Source organism: Eupeodes corollae, chromosome 1 (genome assembly GCF_945859685.1).
Source record: "Eupeodes corollae chromosome 1, idEupCoro1.1, whole genome shotgun sequence".
Classification (NCBI taxonomy): domain Eukaryota; kingdom Metazoa; phylum Arthropoda; class Insecta; order Diptera; family Syrphidae; genus Eupeodes; species Eupeodes corollae.
Window position 1 is genome coordinate 29,302,423 of NC_079147.1, and position 10,130 is coordinate 29,312,552.

Consider the following 10,130-nt stretch of genomic DNA (forward strand, 5'->3'; position numbering starts at 1 on the left):
TTCGCATATAATCGTTCAGATTATTTATTCTCCCTGATAGTTATGATAAATTATTTGATTATTTGATTATTTGAATAACTTCGCAAAATATAATAATTTTGACTATGATAATCGTATTTAATTATTCATATAACTTCGCAAAATATTATAATTTATTTTATCATATAAACAAATATCAGGCCGTACGTATCTTCGCATATAATCGTTCAGATTATTTATTCTCCCTGATAATTATGATAAATTATTTAATTACTTATATAACTTCTCAAAATATAATAATTTATATTATCATAATTATGGTTAATTATTTATATCATATAAACAAATATCAGGCCGTACGTATCTTCGCATATAATCGTTCAGATTATTTATTCTCCCTGATAATTATGATAAATTATTTAATTATTTATATAACTTTGCAAAATATAATAATTTTGACTATGATAATCGTATTTAATTATTTATATAACTTCTCAAAATATAATAATTTATATTATCATAATTATGGTTAATTATTTATATCATATAAACAAATATCAGGCCGTACGTATCTTCGCATATAATCGTTCAGATTATTTATTCTCCCTGATAATTATAATAAATTATTTAATTATTTATATAACTTCTCAAAATATAATAATTTATATTATCATAATTATGGTTAATTATTTATATCATATACACAAATATCAGGCCCTACGTATCTTCGCATATAATCGTTCAGATTATTTATTCTCCCTGATAATTATGATAAATTATTTGATTATTTGAATAACTTCGCAAAATATAAAAATTTTGACTATGATAATCGTATTTAATTATTTATATAACTTCTCAAAATATAATAATTTATATTATCATAATTATGGTTAATTATTTATATCATATAAACAAATATCAGGCCCTACGTATCTTCGCACATAATCGTTCAGATTATTTATTTTCCCTGATAATTATGATAATTATTTGATTATTTGAATAACTTCGCAAAATATAATAATTTTGACTATGATAATCGTATTTAATTAATTATATAACTTCTCAAAATATAATAATTTATATTATCATAATTATGGTTAATTATTTATATCACATAAACAAATATCGGGCCCTACGTATCTTCGCACATAATCGTTGAGATTATTTATTTTCCCTGATAATTATGATAAATTATGTGATTATTTGAATAACTTCGCAAAATATAATAATTTTGACTATGATAATCGTATTTAATTATTTATATAACTTCTCAAAATATAATAATTTATATTATCATAATTATGGTTAATTATTTATATCATATACACAAATATCAGGCCCTACGTATCTTCGCACATAATCGTTCAGATTATTTATTTTCCCTGATAATTATGATAATTATTTGATTATTTGAATAACTTCGCAAAATATAATAATTTTGACTATGATAATCGTATTTAATTATTCATATAACTTCGCAAAATATTATAATTTATTTTATCATATAAACAAATATCAGGCCGTACGTATCTTCGCATATAATCGTTCAGATTATTTATTCTCCCTGATAATTATGATAAATTATTTAATTATTTATATAACTTCTCAAAATATAATAATTTATATTATCATAATTATGGTTAATTATTTATATCATATAAACAAATATCAGGCCCTACGTATCTTCGCACATAATCGTTCAGATTATTTATTCTCCCTGATAATTATGATAAATTATTTAATTATTTATATAACTTTGCAAAATATAATAATTTTGACTATGATAATCGTATTTAATTATTTATATAACTTCGCAAAATATATTAATTTATTTTATCATATAAACAAATATCAGGCCGTACGTATCTTCGCATATAATCGTTCAGATTATTTATTCTCCCTGATAATTATGATAAATTATTTAATTATTTATATAACTTCTCAAAATATAATAATTTATATTATCATAATTATGGTTAATTATTTATATCATATAAACAAATATCAGGCCCTACGTATCTTCGCACATAATCGTTCAGATTATTTATTTTCCCTGATAATTATGATAATTATTTGATTATTTGAATAACTTCGCAAAATATAATAATTTTGAGTATGATAATCGTATTTAATTATTTATATAACTTCGCAAAATATAATAATTTATTTTATCACATGAACAAATATCAAACCTAAATATTTGATTAAACATTGAATTATTTTAATAACTTCGTAAATTATTAAACTTTCAATTATGATTTACCATAAATTATTTCTATAACTTCGCAAATTATAACCAAATATTAGGCCGTTCGTATAATTATGATTAATCATTGAACTAATTTTTTAACTTCGCACATTATAATACTGTCGATTATGGTTTATCATTAATTATTTCTATAACTTCGCAAATTATAACAAAATAGTAGGCCGTACGTATAATTATGATTAAACATTGAATTATTTTCCCAACTTCGCAAATTATTATATTTTCGATACTAATATCATTAATTATTTCTATAACTTCGCAAATTATAACAAAATAGTAGGCCGTACGTATAATTATGATTAAACATCGAATTATTTTCATAACTTCGCAAATTATAACATTTTCAATTATAATATCATTAATTATTTTTATAATTTCGCAAAATATAACCAAATAGTAGGCCGTACGTATAATTATGATTAAACATTGAATTATTTTTCCAACTTCTCAAATTATTATATTTTCGATACTAATATCATTAATTATTTCTATAATTTCGCAATTTATAACCAAATAGTAGGCCGTACGTATAATTATGATTAAACATTGAATTATTTTCATAACTTCGCAAATTATAATCTTTTCGATAATAATATTATTAATTATTTCTATAACTTCGCAAATTATAACAAAATATTAGGCCGTTCGTATAATTATGATTAAACATTGAATTATTTTCATAACTTCGCAAATGATAATATTTTCGATAGTAATATTATTAATTATTTCTATAACTTCGCAAATTATAACAAAATAGTAGGCCGTACGTATAATTATGATTAAACATCGAATTATTTTCATAACTTCGCAAATTATAACATTTTCAATTATAATATCATTAATTATTTTTATAATTTCGCAAAATATAACCAAATATTAGGCCGTACGTATAATTATGATTAAACATCGAATTATTTTCATAACTTCGCAAATTATAATATTTTCGATAATAATATCATTAATTATTTCTATAACTTCGCAAATTATAACAAAATAGTAGGCCGTACGTATAATTATGATTAAACATCGAATTATTTTCATAACTTCGCAAATTATAACATTTTCAATTATAATATCATTAATTATTTTTATAATTTCGCAAAATATAACCAAATATTAGGCCGTACGTATAATTATGATTAAACATCGAATTATTTTCATAACTTCGCAAATTATAATATTTTCGATAATAATATCATTAATTATTTCTATAACTTCGCAAATTATAACCAAATATTAGGCCGTTCGTATAATTATGATTAATCATTGAACTAATTTTTTAACTTCGCACATTATAATACTGTCGATTATGGTTTATCATTAATTATTTCTATAATTTCGCAAAATATACCCAAATATTAGGCCGTACGTATAATTATGATTAAACATTGAATTATTTTCATAACTTCGCAAATAATAATATTTTCGAGTATGATTTATCATTAATTATTTACATAATTTCACAAAACAACCAAGTATTAGAATCTCTAGGATTGTTTGAATATATTAAATATAATAAAATATTTACTTCTGCATTAAAATTATAAATTTAATACGAAAATGTATTCAGCTAAGTCTTCTTCACCAAAATCTTAGTCAAATAAATTATAACAATTTTAATCTACGATATAATAATAAATAAATTTAAATATTAAAAAAAAAGAACAATTCTAATATTAAATAAATACAAATAAAATTAATTTATTAGATTAATAAGAATAAAAAATAAAGAAAAGGACCTAAAATTCAACAAAACCATTATTAGAAGTATCAAGTTAAAAATAATACGCTAATTTAAAAAATATCCCAAATATTATCATAAATATAACTGAACTGCATAATGAAACACCATATCACAATTCTTATAACAGACTTTTTAAGGAATAAGTTCAAGATGGGTTGCTTCAAAATTTGGCAAGGTCGCTTAAACTTGAATAAGGCCGAACTTTCCACGACAAGAATCGAAATAAATTCGTTATTTTATTAATTAGAAAAGACAGACGTATCTGCACTTATCAGAATTTAAATAAAAATTCCTTTGAAGGCTTTTTAAGGAATAAGTTCAAAAAGGCCTACTCCAAAAGTTTTCGATAAGACTTGAAAAAGGCTGAACTTTCTTTCTTTTAATTTAGAAAAAATAGATAGGCATAAGTAATTCAGATATGGAACTGTGTCTTTTATGTAGGTTTTAATAAAAAAGTTTAGGTAATAGTTTGAAAAACTTACAAAAGAATTCACAATTAAATTTTCATCATCAACAAACAATTCTGCACATCTTATCAACTTCTCTTTTTCAAACTTCTCTCAACATCCCCAATTAGGATAGGTTTTAAAAAAAAAAAAATATTAAAAACTTTTAATTATACAAGCGGAATAAAAAAATATTTAATAAATATTTAAAAAAAACAACAAATATAAACCATCGAAAAACATTAAATCTAGGATCCTTTTTATTTTTAAACTTAAACTTTTTCTTGAAATATAAAATAAAATCATATTTTTTTTAAATAAAACCGGAGCGTACTGTAAAGAGATTTTTTCTTCCTGATTAAATTACAAATTTTGAAGGTGATTAGAGCGGAAAACATTTAAATAAATTTGACGAGAATAGAAAAAGGTTAATATAATAAAATATTTAAAATCAAAACACAATGGTACAAAACATATAAAAATTAAAACAACAATTACGATTATAAAAGCTTCAAATAGGTCTTCGAGTCTTCGAATAATCTCTTTTAAACAATAAATTGTTTGGATTTTTAAGATTTTTTTTGAATAGGTACTCAAGAGTCAAGAATCAAGTTTCAGGACGTATAAAACTCAACATTTACCCAAAAAGAAATAAATCAGGGTCCCATACCCGCAGTTACCGTGCAAATACGTAAGTCGGTATAATAATGCTATTCTATATTTCAAAATACAAAATATATATATATTTTTATTTTCAACAAGTTTTAGAGTTTTTATTTTATTGAAATTTTTAGATTCGCTTAAAAAATGCTCTATAATTTAACAAAACAAATGTTTATAGGTATTTGAGACTAGTTTTATTCGACTTACTTAACCATATTATATTTATAACATCCATTTTAATATACATAATTAATAAAAGGTATAAATAAAATCTTTTCATTTATTTCCTTTTTTTTGTTTCATTAGTTTTCGATATTTTATTTCTAACAACATTTTTTAAATCCTCTTTTCCAAAAACTTTTTTTTTAATATCACTTTTCTTTAGGAATATGTTTTTTCCTGTTTTCAAATAATCTTTTTTTTAGAAAGAAAACCGAATTTTTAGCAAGATTGGTATGGATTTTGTATTTGGTATTTTTCCCATTAACAACACGAAAATAGTAACAGTAAAAAGTAACATAGAAAAATTGATGAAATCGATGTGTCTCCTTGAGATGTGTAATGTGATGGATTTATTTAAAGTATAAATTAAATACAGCATGAAATTAAAAAACACAAAAATAAACGAAAGAAAATGCTTCCTTGCGCATAATATTAACCCTTGAAAAACAGGTACTTTTGAAAATTGCATTAAATTCAACTTTGTATATTTCTTATTTTTGAAGATGTTATCCAGTTCTGGTCTCTCTTAAAAAATAAAATAGCACGTTTCAAAAAAAATAAAAACAAGTACATTTGATAAAAAATTAAAATGTTGGTTATTGGAAATGTAAGTTTTATTTTTGTTTTTGGAATTTTAATGTTTTATATATTTTGTCTTAATTTTGAAAATTTATTTATCGTTAATATATTTAAATTAATATACATATATATTACTCTCTACTTCTGCCCATAATTACCATGTACATGAGGTTTGCTTAAAAAATAATTCACTGAGGTAAATTGTTTTTGAATTGATTTTTATTTATATTTCAAACATTTTACTTTATTCCTTTTTATAGCATTTTCGAAATTTTTTAATGTCGTCAGATATAGCTACAAATTAAATTCGTACTATAAATAATTAAAATAATATAAATATTTAGTTAATTGTTTAGAGTTTGAAATAAAAATGCTTTTTTAGATAAATGGGGTTCGTTACTAATAATATTTTCAGGTAAAAACTTACTTAATGGTTTTCTTCCTTTTTTTTTTGGAAAAGATGTGATGACGATGAATTCCTCTTAAAAAATTGAAAAACGAACCCAAAAAAAAGAATATTTTGCGCTGATATTTTGACGTTCCATGCATGAATATTTTCTTATTCAAAAACAAAAATGCTTAACGCAAAATTTAAGAAATGTTTTGGTAAATAAATGTAAGATTACTAACGTGCGTCGTAATAATTATTCATTATTCGAAGTATGGGTATATAAATAAATGCATGGAAACAAAACACTTGAATAAATATTATTTATTATGAGTAAATACAAAAATATCGCTGCACTATAAATAATAATATTGCTGAATTAATTATTTTGAAATTTTGTTTCCTTATAAATAATAATTTCCACTTTTGTGATTGAAAAAATATGTTTTATATAATTTAAATATGTTTTTATTCTTCTCAATGTTCTTATTTTCCAGTTATTTATTGATACTATTTTTTATCCCAAAAACTTAATTATTTAATTTTCTTATCATCGTCGAAGAAAAATAGGTCTTATCTCTTAACACATTTAAATTCATCACTCATTCAAATATATTTTCTTAATTATTATTAAGAAGTTAAAAATTTTAACTACAAAACCACATTTTTTTCGTTTCCTTCCACTTAAAAATAGTTCTTAAATTTAGGAAATCTATTTTCCTAAAATTGACAACTATTGATGTATTTGAATTTTACGAAAATCATTTAGGCTTTTGCCTTAAGTTTTTACGCCTACACTTTACGATTTCCTTACTTTTATGACCTAAAAGCGACTTATTCAATTTTTTACTGATTTAAGTCTTCATTTGTTTTCTTCTCCGATTTAATAATTTCTTACAAAACATAAGTCGTTTATTTTCGTTACTTTTTACATTACTTATTCCTTTTTCGAAAATAACTCCGTTTAAAAAAAACACATACTTTTCAAAGACCCTCTTTTTTCCAGTTCAATACAAAAATAATTCTTAAATTAAAAAATGTTTCGTTTTTCTTTTTTTAATTCTTGACAATTATTTTTACCAAGGATTGAATTCAATTGGGTCTTTACAATTTCTCTCCCAGTTATAGGTCAACTTTTTGGCAATGCATTTGAACGTAATATTGGACACTTTAAGCATCTTTTATAACTTAAAAAGTTATTTTGATGACTTTTATGTGTACATGAACAGAATGATGCGTTGCCTTTATGAATGTATGTACGGGATTTTAAAATTTTCAGCTCAGTTTTAAGTACTTTTGTTTTTAAATATAAAATTAACAGATGCATGGGTATGTACCTACTGGAGAGATATCAACAGTTTAAAATTGGCTTTTTCAGCTTTAATTTCATCACAGATTCATCAAAAAATCAATTCATGCATATTTTAATTTAAAGTTATTTAACTTTTTCTTAAATAAATCATATGCACACTTAAATGATTATTTCTAACGATTATTTCAAAAATAAAAGAATTTTTTGATAATTGGTTGTTTTGCTCTATCCAAAGAACGCAAAATTTAAACTTTTTAAAATGTTTTATTTGTATTCATTTATTCAGCTTTTATTTATGTTTCAAAATTATGCTGTTTTATAATAAAATCTACACTTTAAGTACATACATTTCATGCATCTTAACAAAACTATAATATAAATTATAATGGACACATTTGTGATCCAAAAATTAAATATATATATCAATATATAAAATTCCTTTCATCCACAAGGATGCTCAAAACACCAATTGTCCGGTGGGATTTGTTCAACTATAATTTTATATCATTTTTTGGTGAAATGATAAAATAAAATTTTGTGCATAAAATAATATCCCTTACCTTTCGATTGTCTTTTTTAAGATAATTGATCCTTTCCCAAAACAAATCCCACCATCCCAAAAGATTCTCAAAGAGATACAAAACTTGAATTTCAATTTTGTTTTTGAAATAAAATAAAATCTGAAAAGAGATACATACTTGAAAAACACGTCCTTATTAGGACGAAAACAAGAGATATGAAACATTAGAAGATGAATATGCCTATACCATCTGGGAGATGACGAACAAGAGATATTAAACAACAGAGCGTGCCTATCTGAGAAGCTATGACATGGATTTGAGAAACCTTTTAACGCTCGCAGAGAAGATACCGAAGACACCAACAATCCATCCAGTGGTAGAAATGTAATTATAGGGGATGATGCTGTTGTTGTGAGTTGTAATTTAATTAAAGAACATATTCTAATTTAATTTTTATTTCACAGATTTGCCATTAGAAAATATCAAAAGCTGTTTTTCCAAATATCTTTCAACATGGATGCCTTAAACTACATCTAAACCTGCAAGACACATTTTATTTGTGTTAAATAATAAAACTTACCTCTATTAATTTAAATTAATTAGTAAGCTTATCAAGAATCATGAATGATTTAGAAATTAGTATGTAATTAGTTTAAGTCAAATTTAAAAAAACAATTCAAGATAAATAAAGTAAAAGATAGTTTAAAAATAAAAACTAAAAAACTACATAAATTCATCATTAATCAGAAACCAAACAAAACTTTTTAGAACTTTTTTTAAAAATGAATTAAATTGTAACAAAACATTAAAAAAAATACATCTTTTATGTAAATAAAATACTTTCTATGCATCAAAATAGTTGAATATTTTAGTTTTGTATTGCATTTCTTAAGTTGATATTTTAAGATTCAGTAAAGTAACAACAAATTAAATATTTAAATGATAGCATCAAAGGAAGTTTTTATGTAATCATTCCTAAGTAGTCATTTTATAAATTCAAATTTTGGAGGACAATTTAATTTATTGTACTCAAAAATTAAAAACAAAAATATTTACAATTAGTTAAGGATTGTTCATTTCATGTAAGGAAATTTCGTGGGTAGTTTAGCCTAAAGAAATGACTCATAAATAAATAAAAAAGAATATTTTTAAATTAAAAATTAAATTACTTCCAATTATGTGTTTTTGTTTTCGAATGGCAATCGGCCCGCAAAAAAAATCCCCTGATTACAAACATTTTTGTCCAGACGTTTTACTGTGAGGCTACTGTTTACATTTTAAGCTTCTTCAAATGCTTTCTGCAACTTTAAACCTTGATAACTTTATACAATCTATGGAGTCTGGTCAAAACAACATAAGTAAAAAATCTTAGTTTTGAGAAAAACGCGTTTAAAGGTAATTTTTTTTTTTCTGAATCCCGTTGTGCTTATTTCAGGAATATTTTGTTGTAATATATCTAGGAATGATGAATTTATATGAAAATAATGTTTTTATTTCAAATCTATGTTTGTACACATGTTTTAAGGGATATATGTTGTTTTGACCAAGCGAATTGTTCATTTCATTTTAAATTCGTGGATATAATTTCCTACATTAAAATAAACATTTATTTCACAGCAATAAAAATAATAGCAAAAACAATAACAAATATAGTTTAAAAAAATATAAAATTCGAAGGTAAAATTTTAGTGTTTTTGTTGTAACAACTAATTTTCTGATCAGATGAATCAACTAGATCTTTGTCTCCTACGGTCTCCATTGACTTCAATTTTGTATAGAAATCATGAAAAATTGTTGAAATTAGTTGTAAAAGGAAAATTATGTCATTTTGTTTTCTTCAGATAACGGTGCCGGTACCACATTTTCCAAAACATGGTTCGACGAATTTGTTCCTCTTTGTTTGAAACTTACACGTCGAAAATCCGTTTTTTTATTTAATGTTGTCTTCAAAAACATTAGGTGCTACTGGGTCTGATTTCAAATATCTTATCCATTTGGTTGTTTGGA

The 10,130-nt window shown here is 23.0% G+C and overlaps 1 long non-coding RNA gene across 1 annotated transcript; it reads left to right on the forward strand.

The window, feature by feature from the left end:
• The first annotated feature begins 3,515 nt into the window (after nt 1-3,515).
• On the forward strand, nt 3,516-9,298 carry LOC129940089 (uncharacterized). Its single transcript, XR_008780606.1, has 2 exons — nt 3,516-8,534; nt 8,588-9,298. It is a non-coding gene; the product is annotated as an uncharacterized LOC129940089 (long non-coding RNA).
• The last annotated feature ends 832 nt before the right edge of the window (nt 9,299-10,130 follow it).